We start from the raw sequence: 17,515 nt of genomic DNA, 5'->3' as shown, positions 1-17,515 counted from the left end.
TTGAGAAGGTTTTATTTCATTCATTGATCTAACCAGTATTTATTGGATGCCTATAATGTTCCAGGCCCTGGGGAGAGCAATGAGCAAGACCAAGTCCTTGCCTTCTTGGAACATTCTAGTGAGGCCAGGCATGATGAGGGGTTGGCAGAAGAGGAGACAATATCTTGGCTGCAGAGCTGATGGAAACTGCTGATGGATCGGATAAGTAGGGGCGGGAGTGAGAGAGAAATGGAGGATGACGCCTAAGTTTTGGGCCTGAACAACTGACTGAATGGACTTACCATTTACTAAGTTAGGGGAAATGGGGGATGAGGGTCTGGGAAAGAAAAATTAGAAGTTTCCTTTTGGATGAGTTGAAGTCCCTCCACCCCCGGAGGCTGGGCCTCAGATGGGAAGGGGTGGGGAAAGCTCATTCTTATTTAGAAGGACTTCCCCAGTTTAGCACTGGCTGTTCCAGGTTCAGGGAAAACCCTGTTCTAAAATGGAAAATTCCACCTGCCAGGAATGCCCCCCAGTCCTGGGAAAACCAGGACAGCTGGTCACTGTCAGCAGAACAGGCATGAAGGAGAGTCAGGGGAGACGGACGGCTTGATGGAGGGAAGGCCTTGATGGTCCTTTCTGTTTTCTTGGTGACATAAGGGCCAGATCATGGACTGAGAGAAAAGACGGGGCGGGAGGATGGAGGCTGGACGAGAGAGGAAGTGTGGAGCAGTCATCTTGGAAAGGGGAGGGTCTTCCTAAGGACTGGAGCAGCACTTCTGGGCAGCCACTTGAAATCCGCGGTCATAAATGTAATGTGATCCCAGTCAGCATGTATGGGGTGTATACTCTGCACGAATCCAAGTGGCTAATACCCTGTTTTAATTAACTTGTTGGAATGTAAGGTGCTACTGTGCTATCCTGGGATACGGCAAAGATGGAAACACACTCCTGGTCTGTAGGACTTCGAGATAAAACAGAGAGAAGCCAACTCTCCTGAGAGTAAATTAACAACATCTTCAACCTCGGCTTTGATTTCTTCCACTGTTCACGCTTACAGTGCAGACCCGGTCATGTAGCCCAAACCCTTTATTAACCACATCACCCTTTGGTTCATCTGCAGAAACCCCTCTGTGGCTTGCTTATACCCAATAGTTTTTTGCAATGAGCAACGCAGTGATCTGCACAGCAACGATGTAACACTCGTGGGGTAAAAAGTCATTGCCAGGCTTGCCTCCACTGATCTTCATGTTAAAGGCGTTCAGCTGGATGTCCAGTTTTTACTTATTCTACCCATTCTCTTGGCAGATTTTAGATAACAGACAATTCCAGAGTAGGTGATTCAAGAAGTAGCAAAGTGTATGGATTTGGAGTTAGACGACCTGGATTCATGTTATCCACATACTGTTTATCCACCTTAGAAAGCTCATCTAACCTGTAGAGCTTAGTTTCATCCTAAAAATGTGGCTAAAACGGCCTGTGCTAGCTGATTTGGGGGTGAGAGGACTTCATAAAATCTGTAAATGAAATTGTCCTCTGATTATTTACAGCACCGTTCCGTAACTTTCTTCAGCAGCAGAAACTAGTTCTGTAGCTTTAAGAAACGGGGCCAGAGAAAACTGCTGACCCACTGGGCGTGGTACCCGAGTTTCCATAACTGTGGGTCCTAAAGAGGGATGAGGGGTGAGGTGCTGGATCGGACACCAGAGATGAGAGGAGAGGGGAGGGCAGGGGCGGTGGGAGGGAGGAACAAGAGGGTGGCTGGGCGGGGGACTGTGGTTGTAGAGGGAAAATTCTGAATGTAGGATAATGAAGTGGAATCATTTCAGGCATCCTTAAGCTCCAGGGTGCTGCCTTAAAATGGGGTTGCTGAGGTGATGTCCTGGCTCCTCAATTTTAGAGTGCAGGAGGTGGGGAGGCCATTTTAGAAAGACTTCTATTTAAAAGTTTAAATGTCTATCCCTTAAAGTTTTACCTTCAGCTATTCAGGAAATTCTGCTCTATAAAGTGACTCATTCATTCCCTGAGGGTTCTGCAAAGCCAAGGTTTTACTGGGCCAACCACAGAGACATCCATTCCTGGAAGAGGGATCCCATTTTGTCATGGACAGTAACTCGGAGGGAATATTTCTGAATACTCAATTATGGAGGGCTCAAAATACTTTTTAGAAATGAGTTCTAAAATCCTTTGGGGTTGTCCTCTTAACTCTGAGTGTGAGAAGTGGAAATGTTTTATGGTCTCCTGATTAATTGCTCTTAATAAACTGATACAGACACTGGGACGTCCATAACCACCTTCCCTCCAATTAGCGGGGGAGCCTTTCTTCCTCTTTCCTTGACTCCCTTGACCCTAAAATCCCACTGTCCTCACCTCTCCGCTTTCCAAAGCTCAGGGCTTGGCCTCCTGCTCTTCCCTCTCTATCCAATTAAAAAAAAAAGCTTTTTTTCCTCTTTAATCATCTTGTAAAGATATCACCAAAAAACCCCCCAAAGTTTCTCAATTATTTCATACAAGTCAAAACTGTTGAAAAGAAACAGTGGAAGTCACCCCCACTGCTCCCTCCGAGGTAACCCCCAGTTGGCCTGGGTGCACACTCTCTCTGGGAAAGCTCTCCCAGGCTGAAGGCTTCAGTACCATGTTTCTGGGTCCAGGTCTCCAACTCCAGCTCCTGGTGTTCCAGCCCATCTTTCTGCTGGACCCTGTCACAAGAGCCTCTCATTTCAGAGATGACTAATCTTCAGATCGGTTGGCCATACCCACTTCTGTAGCTGCTGGGGACAGCCCTTCAGTGACCTGCAAAACAGGTTTCTTGTGTGTAGCCCTGGGAATTACCTCAGACCTCTGTGTGCCTCAGTTTCCCCATCTGTAACGTGTTGTGGGTGAGGACACCGTGGTCCCTCACACACTCTTTTGCTCTGATCAGTCTATGTGTCCAGCCTCCTCCTCACTTAATTAAAAATCTGGTTTCCCTTTCTGCACGTGTCTTTTTTTGCCCAGCAGAAGGGGCAAAAGGAGCAGAAGGGCTCGTGCAGAGATGCAGAGATCAGGAGAACTGAGGTCACCTTTGGGTTGTTAGCTGTGTGACCCTGCCAATCACACGGCCTTCTGGACCTTAGTTTTCTCATCTGAGAAGGGAGGGAGCAGAACTGTTTGATCTCCAGGAGAGTTTCTGGTTCTGACACCCCGTGATTCTCATTGCTGGCCCCCTCCTACTCAGGGTGATGCCTCTGATCCCGAGGGAGCAGTCAGCTCAGGGTGGGAGTTTGCTGCTTTCAGCACCGATAGCAATGGTAGGTTTTGGGGAGGGGACAGCCTGGAGAAGATGAACGCTCTTCGGAGCCCCTGAGTCAGTTCCTCATGGTCTGACTTCATTCTTCATTTGAAGTGTTGTGAAATCCCAGCACATCACCCACGCCCACATTCAACTCTGAGTACACTGGCGGTGCATTCCAGCACCTTTCCAACACCAAGGGCGAGTGATTAGGAGATAATCTCTCACCTGTGAGCTTGGGAACCCCTGCTCTTTGTCCTTGTGCAGGAGTTTGAAGTGGGCTAGGACAACCACCCATCCCAGCTTGCCCTAGACTGCCCTGGTTTTAGCTCTGGAAGTCCCATGTCCCAGGAAAGCCCTTGGTCCACCCCGGGATGGTTGGGGCCCCCACCTCAGTTCCTCGTCAGGGCCTCGCTGACTTCCTTGGTGGGACAGGTCACAGTTAAATAAGGGTGCCAGCGGGGCAGGGAACCTCAGAATCCGCTGGGGTGTGGAGGCATGCAGATTCCTGGGCCCCACCCTGGAGGGTCTGAGGCAGCAGATCTGGAGGGGGGGGGGCCAAGAGCGCTCATGTCAGAAGGCCCCAGGCGAGCCTGGGGCAGGTGGCTCAGGCACCGCACCTTGAGAGACTCATGCTCTGCCAGGGGGGGTGGGGGTGGCGGACACAGTGCCAGCTCCTGCCCTCACGGAACTTATAACACAGGCAGGAGGAACCAAGGAGGGCACTCCCTCCCTCCGCTGTGCACGAGAACGAAACAAGAGCTGTAAAATGAGAAATGTGAGTACGGCCAATTCTTTTCTTCCTCGCCCCCTCCAAAGTAATTCAGCACTTACAAAGCTTGGCTTTGTTCCTTCTGAGGGCTGACTTGGCATTTTTCAGCAGGGGGCTTGCAGGGAGGGTGGGTTGGTTGCAAGGAATGACCATTGTCTGTGGTTCATATCAGACTCTCCTATCTCAGAACCATCCCTGCATCGGGTGACCCCTATGGTGTGGGAGCCGGGGACGGGGTGGGGGTGGGGGCCCATCTCTAAGGCCCGTCACAGCTCTGACTTGCTGGGCTGGGATGGTGAGGGAGTAACCTTGTCCTTATTCTTGGTAGGCAGCTGTCACTGCTGTTGCTTACAAGCTAAGCTTTATTCTAAGGGGGAACTGATGCACTTGCGTCCTCAAGGGCCCTTAGTTATAAGAATGATTGGAGAGGACCTGGAGGTCGAGTGGCCTGTAAGGGACTTATTCTCTGGGCTCAGGGATGCTCCCTTATCCCTGCTGCCAAAGGACAAAGCGGCAGAGGCAGCTTCTTATTCACATCACGTGTTGTTATTTCGATGGTTTGGTTTTTGAGAGTCCCTCTGTCTGTGGTCATCCTGAGGGTGCCAGTGGGCGGTGGAACATGGTAATCTTTCCAAACTCTTTGGTGGCCTCAGAGTTAACTGAGGGTTTTTGACTGTGCACATGGCAGTGTGTTTAGACACAGTCCTCTTCCTGAGATGTGCTCCTGGAGCGGAGACCCTGACGTCCAGACCTAGAATTCAAACTCCATCTCATGCTTCCAGAGTCTCCTCCAGTCACCCACTCCTCTGGGTGAGCTGAACCCCTCCTTCTCCACCCGAGGGCTCTCTCAGCTCCTCGGGACACCTGACTGTGACCTTCATGGAAGGCAGCGGTGCAGTACCAAGTTCAAGTCCTCGATTCAATTCCTGGTTCTGCTGTTGACTATCTGGATCTCCAAGATCAAAACACGGCAGGGACCGTGATGGCGCTAATGAGGCAGTCTCTGGGTGACTGCTCTGATAACTCCCTGTTACCCCTCAATCATAGCATCCAGGAAGAAACTACAGGAAGCTAAGTCTAACAGAACCTCCTCAACCTTTCAACAGGCCACATGGGACCAAAGCCCCCTCTGCAGACAATGCAAAAAGAACAGGCCATGCAGTGTAGGGGGTAGGATTTCAGGCTCCAGAGAGGGGCTGCCTGCTTCCAGTTCCAGCTCCCCCACTTACGGCTGCTCTGCCCTAGCCTCAGTTTTCCCCTTGCTAAAAATGGGGATAATAAAGCCAAATAATGATAGTACTTTCACAAGGATAAGGATTATAAACGTGAAGTGCTGGGCACGTAGGAAGTGTTCCATCAACATTACCTGTCATTGCTGTTACTCTTGTCAAAGTGGGGTTTGTGATCTGCTGGCAGGCTTTTAAGGAGGATGTATTAATTGCTGTCACAGGCCCTGAAATGCCATCTAACCTGTGTTTTTTTTTTTTTTTTTTTTTTTTGAGACTAAAGGCTTTTGGTCTTCTGGAGAGTCATATTGATAGCAACGATTCCTAGCAATCACTAGCCATTCTTCTGCCAGGTGGCTGACTGGCTGGGCACGGCCCTGGCATAGGCGTAGGGTGAATGCCTGGAGACAGGAGGGTGGGGTGATGGGGCTGGGGTGACCTTGGGAGGACAGTGGAGGTGGCGCACAGCCTCTCTCTGGCTGGACATTGTGCCCTGGGCTTGTTTGTGCCCCCAGAGCACTATGTTGTTGGTTGTCTTTAGCTTAGAAATCCCGCCCCCAGGATGGTTCTGAAGATTCGGTGGAGGAGAGCTGGACTGAGAGCTGTTCTTGGCACATGGAGGTGATATCACTGGTCCACAGCTGGAAGGACTGGCCTGGGATGCTGGCTCTTCCAGGAATCTTGAACGGAGCTCTCCAGCAACCATTCCATGGCAGCTTTTAAAAATATGATGAGCTCTTGGCATTTACTTCCATCAGCATCTCCTGAGTATCTGGTGCTGTGCTAGGTGCCCAGGATGTGAGTGGGAAAGAGATGTCCCCGTCTGTGAATCCAATGAGCCGAGGGCTGGGGACCTCTCCTCTGACAACTTCTCACCTCCTCTCTGGCGGAGGAGGGCGAGGAGGGCATTCTGGGCATGGAGACAGTGGGAGCAGAGGCTGGCCACGTGTCTTTGAGAAATGTGAGGGCCAGGGCAAGGCTAGAGCATAGTCAGCCTGGGGTGGGGTGCCAGCTGGTGAGACCCAGGCATCTTTATCTTTGGGGAATGGGAGGCATTGCAAGTTTTCATACAGGGAAATGACACGACTGACTTTTGTTTTAATCATATCAAATAACAGCAATTAGCAGATCCGCATTGGGCACTTTCTCTGTGACAGGCATGTGCTAAGTGCTTTAATGTGAGTTATCTCATGTAAGCCCATTCTACAGATGGGGCTTGGAGAGTTTAGAAAGCCTAGTCGTGCAGCTGGGACAAACCCATGTCTATACAATCCCAAAGCCCTGGCTGTAACTGCCCCCTAATCTCCCTGAACCTTGGGGTCTTCATCTATGCCACCTGCCTCATAGATAGGGTTGTTTTATTACATGAGGGAATATATGTGAAGTGCTTGGCACTGTGCCTGGTACATTGTAAGTGCTCCATAGATGTTAGTCACTGCTATTTTGGTTTTTGTTGCTATTGTCTGTTTTAGAGAGTGCCCCCAGCATGCTGGTGTTGGGGTGGTACCTCTAATTTTGAAACCACATGGGCTGGTGCGCATGAACTGGGCTGCTAATGCCAACTCCAGCTGGGGATGGATGCTTGATAAGGTGCATGGCTGGAATCTGCTGCGGCCTCCCTGGTTGCCATGGTTACTGACCTGGGCACCTGGTTCTCTCTCTGTGGCTGGTGCGTCTCCAGGTCAGGTCTGGGTGACCCTATTCCCATCTGGCATCATTTCACAACTGCTCCTCTGCGGTTGCCTTCTGTACTCTCTGGTTTCGGTTTTGCTCCAGCTGAGCAAGGGCAGACTCCACAGGTGGCAGAATGGAGGACTGAACCAGAGAGACCCAAGTCCAGGAGGCTGTTAAAGTCTCCAGGGGAGATAAGGTAAAGACTGGAAGGGCCCCAGCCATGGGAACGGAGAGAGAACAGCTTTAAGAAGTGCTTTGAATTTAGAATTGATGGGAGGTGGCCATCTAACACGTGAAGAGAAAAGAGAGGGAGTGAAAAGTAAATGGCATCTCTAACTTGAACTACCTGATGGCCCTATTCTATCTATTCTTTTTCTGTGCTTCACCCAGTGGCTCTCATCAATTCATGTGACTTTAAATACCATTTCTAATCTGATAATCTCCAAATTGTCAGTTCCCTGAGCTCCAGCCTTGCCCTCTTCCCTTGGGTGTCTCTGAGGTGTTTCAAACTCAGCATTTCCAAAATGGAACTCCAAAAATGGTTTGTCTTCCTCACTCCTGAACGTGCTTCTCCATCTTATAAATGGTACAACTCTCCCTTGTGTTTGATATGAGTGTCATCCTCACTGCCTCCTTCTTCCTCTCCTCTTGTATCCCACTCATCAGCAGATCCCGTCATGCCTACCTTGGGATTGCATCACAAAGGAAACACACCACCTCTCTTCATCCTTACTGCCACCGTCCTGGGCCAACCCACCACCATCTCTCACCTGGGTGACTGTGAGTCCACCCTGGGTTCCCACTTCCACTCTGGCTTCAAATTCCAGCCACCATGACCTGGGAACACAGATTTGATTGTTAATCCTCTTACGCAACGACTTCCAGCTCTACTTAGCGTGACAACCACCAGCATCCCATGGCTTACAGGTTCTACAAGAATCTCAGCTTCTTCTGACTTTCCTCCTCACTTTTCATCGCTCACTTCTCTTTGGCCTCACTGGTTCCCTTGGGGTCCCCATAACACCCCAAGTCTTTCCTTCCTTGGGTTCATCATCTTTCCCATTGTCTGGCATGCTCTGCCTCATCTTTGCATGGCCAGCTTCTTCTCATCCTTCAAACTTCAGCCTAACTGTCTCAGGGAAATGGTCCATGACCTGAAGAGGCTCCATATCCTTCTCAGCATCCTCTTTAGCTAATCACTTCATTCAAAGCACTCACTCACCACTTGAAATTTTTGTTTGTCTTGTTTATTGTTTGTCTCTCCCACTAGAGTGTCAACTCTGTAAGGGCAGCCTGGCATGCAGAAGGTGCCTACAGGGATTTGTTGAATCAGTGAGTCCCACACTTAGGTAGCAGAGGGCCAGGAGAATGCTGATGTTCAAGGGTTGGTGGAAGGGCTGTCAAGGGACTTGAGAATGAGGGGTAGGAGGTTACTGTCAGTAAAAAATACAGGAGTGACGCATTGGCAGGGGATACTTTGGGCTGCAGGTAACAGCAAACCTGTCTGGTGGTGACATAGACAAGAGGGATTAATTTTTCTCATGGTTGGGACTGTTCAGCAGCAGATCTCTGGTCACTGTTACTGAAGTCCTCCTTGAGATATCACATCCTCACATCACATCCTCCTTTGACTGAGTTCAAAGACAGGAAGCGGAGCAGCCTGGACAGACATTGTCTTCACATTTCCCTCTTATCGGTGGGGTGGGTGGTGATGGAGGGGTTGTCCCCAGAAGACCCCAACTGATCTCCCCCTCTATCCCACTGGTCCAGTAAGGACCCATGGTGCCCTTGGACCAGGGGCTGTGCCCATGTTGCTGCAATAAAAGAGTTTCTCTTTCCTGCCTTTGAACCAAGTTGGGATTCTGCCAGCTAAGGAGAAGGGGAATGGTTTTGAGCAAGCAGTGAGCAGCACTTGCCCCAAGCACATCTCCCAAGAAAGAGTCTCTTTTGTTGGGTTCATTGCTGTAAGAAGGTCAAATGGGATCTGCCTTGAGAAGTGGCCACTGGATTAGATGCTTGTTGACTATTTGTGGCCCTTGAGAGGCAGTGGCTGGGCTGGGCTGCACACAGCAGGGGGCTGAGGAACCTCTGGGAGAAGTTCAGGAGATGAAGGGAGATGACCAGGAAGTTTGGTGTTAAAGGTGAGAGGAGAGATGGGACAGTCTCTGGGCACAGGAGGCAGACACAGGTAGCCTGAGTTTTCATCTGGGCAGACTCGAACATGTTTTTAGGTGAAACAAAAGAAGCCAGCCAAAGAGGGAGGGTAAGGATTTTGAAGTAAGATAGGATAGTTGATTCTTGTGCCTGAAGGAAGCCTGGGGATGGATCAGTGCGCAACAGGTGGGTGTTACTGGAACAGGTGGAGAGGCTTTTCTGAAGAGCCTCGGGTGCCTTCTGAGATGGAAGGGAAGGAGGGCAGGCTGGTGAAGATGCCCAGCAGGGACAAAGATTCCTCACTTTCCTTTATGTGGCAATGGGCTCATTTAGAGATTGAATCCATGACCTTGATCTTTCCATCAACCTTTGTTTTAACATCTGATACAATAGACTCCAAAGAAACAGGTCACATTCGTGTGGTTGTACACTGGAAAGTCCAAGGACAAAGTCTATCCTCGAGTTTGCTTGATCAGATGGATGCAGCCGCCCAGGACGTGGCCATGGCAAGATGCAATCCAGAGGGTGGAGGTCACTTCACACACAGCACGGAGCTGCCAGGTCTTGCAGCCGATGGGCAGCAGGGCAGAAAGAGAGAGTCCTGAGAGGGCAGAGAGGACGTGGGATCCAGGTCAAGGTCCACCACTTACAAGCTGGGTTCACTGGGACCTTCCAAGCCTGTGACCTCATCTTCAGGGGCTGGGCTATGGGGAACTGGTCTCCCTCTGCTGCCCAGTTATAAAATCGGCTGTCTTCTCACAGGGATTAAGGAGATGCCCTCTTGCCCTTTCATCTCCCCTCTCTGGGGGGTTTTGACCTTGCCCAGTAGCCCCTGGGACAGGACGGCGTTTTTTTTCCCCACAAGCCCTGGTCCGTCCCTTCTGGCATCTTTCCCCTTTGTTTTAGGGAGTGATGGCATAGCGCCCAGCGAGTAGGATTGGGAGCCAAATCTTTCTCTTCTGTTTACTCAGATCGTAGCTATGGCTGCAGCGAAAAAGCAAACAGAAGTCTGACTAGATACATGAGCTCAATATTCCACAACATTCAAAGCTCGTGTCTGCTTACGTAGGAGGCAGAAAACACAACATTATGTTAAAATGACTAATAGCTCATACAGACTAGAAAATGCATTTTTCAGAAAAAGTTCTTAGCAGGAATGTTGGGATGCTGAGTGGGTAAGATTGACATCAGCTCTGTGTGAATCCTCCTCAAAAGCTCCTGAATGTCCATCCACATCATACGCTGTCCCTGGGGTGAGCGTTCTAAAGGGGACATGTCTGCCCTTAGGTCACCATCTTTATCTGGCATGTGGGATAGGACTTTGGGCTCTGTGCACATCTCACGGAATTGCTGGGGGTGGCCGATGTCAGTAAGAAGTGAGGAACAGGATCATTTGGTTCCATCAAAGCTGCCCCAATTGGATCAGCCTTGCCCACTGGCTGGGTCGCCTGGACCCCACTTCATCTTCTCAGAAATGGAACTAATGATAGTTTCTTGCTCACGAGATGGCTGTGGGGAGTCAATGAGTTCATGCCTGTGAAGTGTTTAGGAGAGAGCCCAGAGGGAATCAGTTATTCAATCAACAAACATAGAGGGCCTGGCTCTTGCCCCGTCATGCCTTGTGGGAGGGAAGCCCCAGGTGTGTCTCTGCCCTCAAGGAATCGGCATCCGGCTGGGGAAGGAAAATGGACATAGTGGACGTCCCTAGAGAACAGAGAGGCCTCGGGGACCAGCCCTTCCTGTGGCATGGATGTCCTGCAGAGCCAGCAGCTGCTGGGTGGGGCGTGCTGTCGGCCAGCCCCGTTTCATCTCCTGGCAGCCCAAGCAGGGAGAGAGGAGAATCTGGTATTCATTGTGTGGTTGTTTCTAATTTCCTTCTGCTTTCGAGATCCTCTTTGGAGGCAGAACATTGTCCCAAGAGGCTCAGGCAGTCCTCGGCCGGGCGCCCGCCAGGCTCTGGGGGAGGTGGCACCGGGAGGATGCCATGACCAGGCACCCGAAGGCCGATGGCGTTTGATTCCATCCTCTGAGACTCTATGGGGACAGTGGGGTTTGGTGGCTAGTTCAATTCCAGCCCTGTGGTTTACCTTTCTCCCCCTGGGGTTTTGAGTGAGACCCTGAAATCTCATTTACAAGTTTTCTTTTAAAACTTTCCCCATTTGCCAGGGAAGGACAGTCCTTCCTGTCCCACCAGGGTTCTTCAGAGACAGGGTGTGCAGATGGCCCATGGGACTTCCTGTAAGTTATAGGTTCTGGAGCCCCAAGGGAGGGGTCCTCAGGCCAGCTGGGGGCAGGAGGCCAGTACGGTGTCCAGAGAATGGGGTGGGGTTTCCTCATTCCTTTCTGTCATCACACTTGGCCTCTTGTTTGTGGATTTTAGTAGATTTATCAGCCATGCTAGATTCCTCTTTCATCACCAGAAAGCAGAGAGAATCCCAGAGTGAGTGACCCATGAATAAAGGGGCAGAGACGGCTGGAGGGCTACTGGACTCTGACCTTCAAGTTTATTGAAAAAGAGGCTCTGAGAATGTCAGGAATAAGAGGAGGGAGCAGGTGACACAGCCTTGAAAGGGGCAACGGCAGGCGTTGGTTGTCTTCAAGATGTGATGAGGTCAGAGCAGGGCTGCCCATGCTTAAGTCACTCAAGTGCCATCATCCCAATTTCTGCCACATCCACATGCCACTGTGTGCTATTTGTTTAATAGTTATCTTTAAATAGATTTTTTAAAAAATCATATAGTTAATTAGAAAAAGATCTTTATGTCACTACCATAAATGAAGCCCAGAATTTTTCTAACTAGCATTGAAACAAATTCGTAACTGTTCAAGTAAAAATACTCATCATGCACCATTACAATCTTGACTGCCGCCCAGGGCTTTATGTAAGTTCTGCGTGTAGGCTTTTACACACTGGGAGGCCTCCACATGTGTCTGATCGGGTGAGGCTGGCATTGGCTACAAGTAAAGAGTAGGGTGACCTATGTTGACTTGTGATCTCATAGAGATGCTCTGGGAGAGCACCCCGAAGCTGGACCGTGGGTCCCCGGGTTTCGTAGCAGCATCTCCAATGTGGGAGAATGACAGTGTCTTCTTCAGAGGCTGGGGGAGGATGGACTGAATTCATGTATTTATAAGTGTTCAGAACTGCTTCCAGTGCATGGCATGCGCTCAACAAGTGGTAACAGCCGCCATGACTTGGGAGACGCTGGCTGAGGGCTCTCGGCTGCCCTGGGCATCCCATCCTCTGCCGGCGTGGAGGCAGGCCCAGGACTGATGTGGTCCCGGGGCTCCTTCCACCTCATGGATCACTTGTTCTGTAACTTCTCCACTAGGACAGGTGTGGCCAGGTGGCCTGCCCATCCTTTCCCTCATGATTATAGGATTAAGCTAAAATGCAGTCATGGCATTTGTCATCATGAAATATCCCCATAGGACTTGGTGGTTATCTGTGCCCCTTGGAGGCTCTGGAATGAGCTCCCAGGGATGGACACTCGTGTGCACGTGCCAGGGGCTTCGCAGATCCCAGTCTGCAGCTCCATCTCAGCAGCTCTGGGGATGGGGTTATGGGAAGGAGCTATGGGAAGCAATGCCAGGTTCTCCCCGGGGGGAATGGATATTCAGCTTCAGGCCCTGGAATTTTGACTTCCTGTTTGGCCTGGTACTCATCCGCCCCTGCCCCAGCCCACCACCTATTTGTCTCTGGTGCATCCTCTCCCTCCCTCTCTGGGATCCGTTTCCTTCTCAGTAAAAGGTGGGGGTGGCACTAGATCATATCTGAGGCCCTTTTGAGCTTGAGAAAGCTATGATTCACCTCCCAGTCGCCCCCTCACTTTTCCCGCGGGCCTCCTGATCAACAGTAAGAAGAAAGGTAGGAAGGAAAGGAGAGAGACAGGGAGAGCTGGGCATCCCCAGTGTTCAGTACCGGCCTCCAGGACACAGAAGCCTCCGGTCCAAAGTGTCCGTGGTACTGAGGTAGAGAAACTCCGCTTTCCGGGTGGAGAGACAGAGGGGAGAAATGATTTGAAAGGCAAATACAGAACAAATGCTCTCCAGATGATAAATGGTTAAATAAATGATAACGAAAGGGAAAATTCAGGGAGCAAAGGAAACACATGGGAAAAAGTTTCATAAAGGGCGGGGAGAAAGTGTTGCTAGGGAGAAGGATGTGTCTGCAAAGTGATCATGGCGGGGTCGGGGTTGGGGGTGGTTAGCGTGAGCTGCGGGCCTGAGGGTATAAACCAGCTTTGAGGGGCTTACCATCCTCCCTTCTCCTTCCTGGTTTACTTTGGAAGATGCCACCCCTCTCGTTAGGGGATTCTGCTGAATTTCAGCGTGCAGCCAGTCAGCAATGGTGCCTGTTAATGCCACCACGTGGCTTTATGCTGACAGGCTGGATGGTCCAAAGATTTAGGGAGTCATTACCATCTGAGCGTTATCATGTGAGCTGGTCAGGCTTAGTTATTCTACGAGACCTTTGATCCTCACTGAATTAAGAACCCATCAGCTATCGTCAGCTGGAGAGGAAGACATCACCAACACCAGGTGAGAATAAATTAGCATAGAGTGTCTTCATGCCATGGGGGTGGGCCAACATTTCCAAAAGAGACCACCAAAAGCACTAACCATGGGAGAAAAATGGATAAAGTGGACTTTCTCAAAATGAAAAGCCTCTTGTCATCAAAAGGCAGCCTTAAAAACTTGAAAAGGCAAGTCTCAGTCTTGGCTGAAGATACCGGCAATATGTATATCTGGCAAAGTATTCATTTCCAGAATATATAAAGAACCACTATAAATCAATAAGCAACAGGCAAATGACCCAATAAAAACTGGGCAAAAATCTTACAGAATTCACAAAGAGAGCATATCCAGATGGCCAAAGACACTACAAAAAGGTGCTCAACATCATTACTCATCAGGAAAATGCAAATTAAAACCACAGGGAGATACCACTACAGAGCCACCAGAGTGCCTAAAATAAGAGTGACAACACCTGGTGTTATTGAAGACACAGAACAACGGAAACTCTCATGCATTGCTGTGGGGAGCGCAGACGTGGCTCAGACACTTAGGAAAATTGTCTGGCACATTCTAGTAAAGCCAAAGCGATGCCTCTTCTGGAACCCAATAATTCGCTCACAGGTATATATACCCCCCAGTACCTCCATTGAAAACAAACAAACAAACCGAAAAAACAAAATTAAAAAAAAGGAAGGAGGGATGTAATAGCTCAGTGGTAGAGCGTATGCTTAGCATGCATGAGAGGGTCCTAGGTTCAATCTCTAGCACCTCCACTGAAAAAAAACATGTTCAAAGGAGTTGTCTCCAAATCCCATCAACAGGAGATTGGAGAAGTAGATCGTGGTGTGTTCACAGGGGAGCGCTGTGCACACGGCAGTGAGAGATGACACACTGATTCCTTTCATATGATACTCAGGGAGAGGCGAGGTGAAAATGTGATGAGTCAAGTCACGGTCATGTCTGGTGGGCGTCTGGGCTGAGATGGTGCCTGAGGGAGCCAGCGGGTTGCAGACTGAGTCTATACCTGGGCGGGGGTGGTGGGTATACACGTGCACGTAAATGATTATCAAGCTGACCATTTAAAATGAGTGCATTATTATATACTTTACTGTATACAGGTTGTGCTTTGATTTAAAAAAAAGGAAAGAAATGTAGATTCTAACATCCAAGGAAAATAACAACAACAAAAATAGTTTATTGAGCACCTTCTACGTGCCAGGTGCTTTATATAGATTACTTCACTTCATCCACCCAAACTCCCCTGTCAGCTGGTATTGTTCTCTTTTTTTGGGGGGCGGTGGAGGTAACTAGATTTACTTATTAAAAAAAATTTTTTTAATGGAGGTACTGGGGCTTGAACCCAGGACCTCGTGCGTGCTAAGCATGCGCTCCACAGCTGAGCCACACCCACTCCCAGCCAGGTATCATTCTCATTTGACAGATGAGGCTTGGCCAGGTCCACTAGCTCACCTGAGACCCACAGCTGGTAGGCGCAGGCGCCAGGACTCGAATGCCACAATCCAAGCTCTTGCCGCTCAGCTTGGGATCTCAGAGTGATTCCTGGTACAACATCACAGCTGTTTCGCCTGCTACTCCCCCCTAAGCAGAGAAGCCTTAGATACACTATTTTAAAGAGAACTTTATCAAAAGCCTGATGTTCCAGGAACTCAGATCCTCTACCTTCTTAAAAACAAAACAAAACAAAACAAAACAAAACACGTGGAATGGGGAGCCCATCCCCTGATGCATCCTTTCCATGAATTTGTTCCAATTGGAAGAACTCGTGGTTTCACACTCACCCCATTCATCGTAACCGTTCCGTGTTGTAAATCCTCTGTGAATGAAGTATTGAGTGTTGGCTGTAGCAGAGAGTGTTGTGAGCCAGGCTTGAACTCCAGCTCTGCTCCCCTTAATCTGTGAGGCTCTTGGGGAGTTAATTTCTCAAAGCCCTTGTTTCCTCGTCTGCAAAAGGCGACTGTGGTCCTTACCTTACAGTCTCGTTGTGAGGGTAAAACGAAGTCATGCCTAAGAAGTGCTCTGCTCAGCATCAGCCTCATAACAAGTGCTCAGAAGAGGATAGTGTCCCTTTATGGATGCCCGATTCCTTCCAAGCCTCTTTTTTTGTTGTTGTTAATGGAGGTACTGGGGATTGAACCCAGGACCTCGTGCATGCTAAGCAGGCACTCTCCCACTGCACCATATTCATTCTCTGATTCTAAGCCTCTGAAAGAGGCTCAGCACCTTGCTCCTCTACACCATTCAACACGTGTTTGAAGAAAAAAGCTATGCTAATGATTTCTCCGCAAAGTGGAGATCCAGAGAATCTCAGTGCTTCAGTGAGGGAGGGTGGAGGGAGGGCGTTTTTAACTACATCGGTGGGGGAGGAGTTATTATTCGTATGGACTTTTCAAAATGGGACCAAAAAGATTCAGTCCCAGAGAGAGGACCAGAAAGGTCATTCTCTTTTGGGAGAGGAGGGGGAGGAGGAACCTAGAGAGTTAAGGTGGACTTGGGGAATGGCAAGCAGACCATCTGGGTTGGTGCCGAAGATTTGTGCTGGGACTAGTGGAAGGTCAAATTGTGGGGAGGGTAGAGCTCAGTGGTAGAGTGCATGTTTAGCACGCACAAGGTCCTGGATTCAATCCCCAGTACCTCCATTAAAAAAAACCCTAATTACCCCCACCCCAACAACAACAACAAAAAAAAGTAAAAGGTGTAGGAGGAAGCCGGAGTGTGTGCAGACCCACGTGGCCAGGAGGCCAGTGAGGAGAGAGACGAGCAGGTGCAGGTGGAGAGGAGTTGGGTGCACCTCAGGGTGGAGGTGGTGGGATGGAAGGAAGGCGCAGGTAGATGGGGAAGAGAGGTGAGGGACTCCTCAAATCTAGGAGCCAATCGTCAGAGTTGGGAACCAGGGAGAAAGTCAGTTTGGAGATGATGCTGAAGAGAAAGTCATGAGGGTGTGCACCTCATCCCGTCCCCGTGCCTCACCTCCTGCAGCCGGCTCTTGGCATGTTCTCAGGAACATGCTGTCCTCTTCTGGTCTCAGACTTGCATGGGGCGCCCAAACGACAGACACTGACTTTCAACAAGCTTCCTTTCCACCCTTGCCACAGAGAAACCCACAGAGGGGGGCTTGCCAAGACCAAAACAGATCCCGCTGCAGAATGGGTTCCCAACTGACCCCTCCCAAAGGCAAGAGTGTATTGAGATGCTCTACCAAAGGGTGGCGGGCGGGGTGGGGGGCACTGTTTTTTCAGCCCGTGTGAAGTTAACGAAAGGCCTCCGGATTTTACGGAGAGATGCAAACGGTGTTTTGAATAAAAATCCTTTGTTATTGTTTTTTTCACAGGGCTGTAGCCGTGGCCAGGAAGAAATCCGCCCCCTCCGAAGGTTGTTTTTGTGACCGTTCTTTGGAGCATTGTTCTAAAAATGGGAAATTACATACTGCGGTGCCAAAGGAAACAAACACCTGCAGTTAAAGGAATACCTTCCACGAGGTGGCTTTTAGAGCCTGGGCCAGCTCCGGACCCAGGGCTGCCTCACACATTCTTTCTGACGGGTTTCTTCGCTTCTAAGGGGATCGGGTGCGGCTTATGTGTATGACCAGAGTGGGCTTGGCTCAGGTGTTGGTCCTTCCCTTACTCACTCAATAAATATCTATCAAGCATCTGTCCTGGGTGAGCCTTGATGGATTTCACTGTTCCCTACCCCGGCATGGCTAAACTCACTGGGAGAGTTGGCTACAGGCAGGCGACTTTCTGTCACTGATTTTCAGGTGGGTGTCTGACTTCTGTCCCCAAATGATGAGAAGCCAGGGAAATCCTCAGACCATTCTCTTTCTGCTCCTTTCTTTCTCCCTCTTTCTTCCTTTCCTCTCACCCTCTTTTATCTTCTTTGTTCACCTACAAAAATAAAATGGCC

The 17,515-nt window shown here is 49.8% G+C and overlaps 1 long non-coding RNA gene across 2 annotated transcripts in view; it reads left to right on the top strand.

The window, feature by feature from the left end:
* The window catches only part of LOC116666503, a 41,655-nt gene extending 24,392 nt beyond the window's left edge, over window positions 1–17,263 (top strand). For both annotated transcript variants that reach the window (XR_004323399.1, XR_004323398.1), the window contains exon 4: window positions 16,944–17,263. This is a non-coding gene — a long non-coding RNA (uncharacterized LOC116666503). The remainder of the gene's footprint in view (window positions 1–16,943) is intronic.
* Window positions 17,264–17,515: the final 252 nt, after the last annotated feature.

This window comes from Camelus ferus, chromosome 10 (genome assembly GCF_009834535.1).
Source record: "Camelus ferus isolate YT-003-E chromosome 10, BCGSAC_Cfer_1.0, whole genome shotgun sequence".
NCBI lineage: Eukaryota > Metazoa > Chordata > Mammalia > Artiodactyla > Camelidae > Camelus > Camelus ferus.
This window is presented reverse-complemented; position numbering and strand designations above follow the sequence as displayed.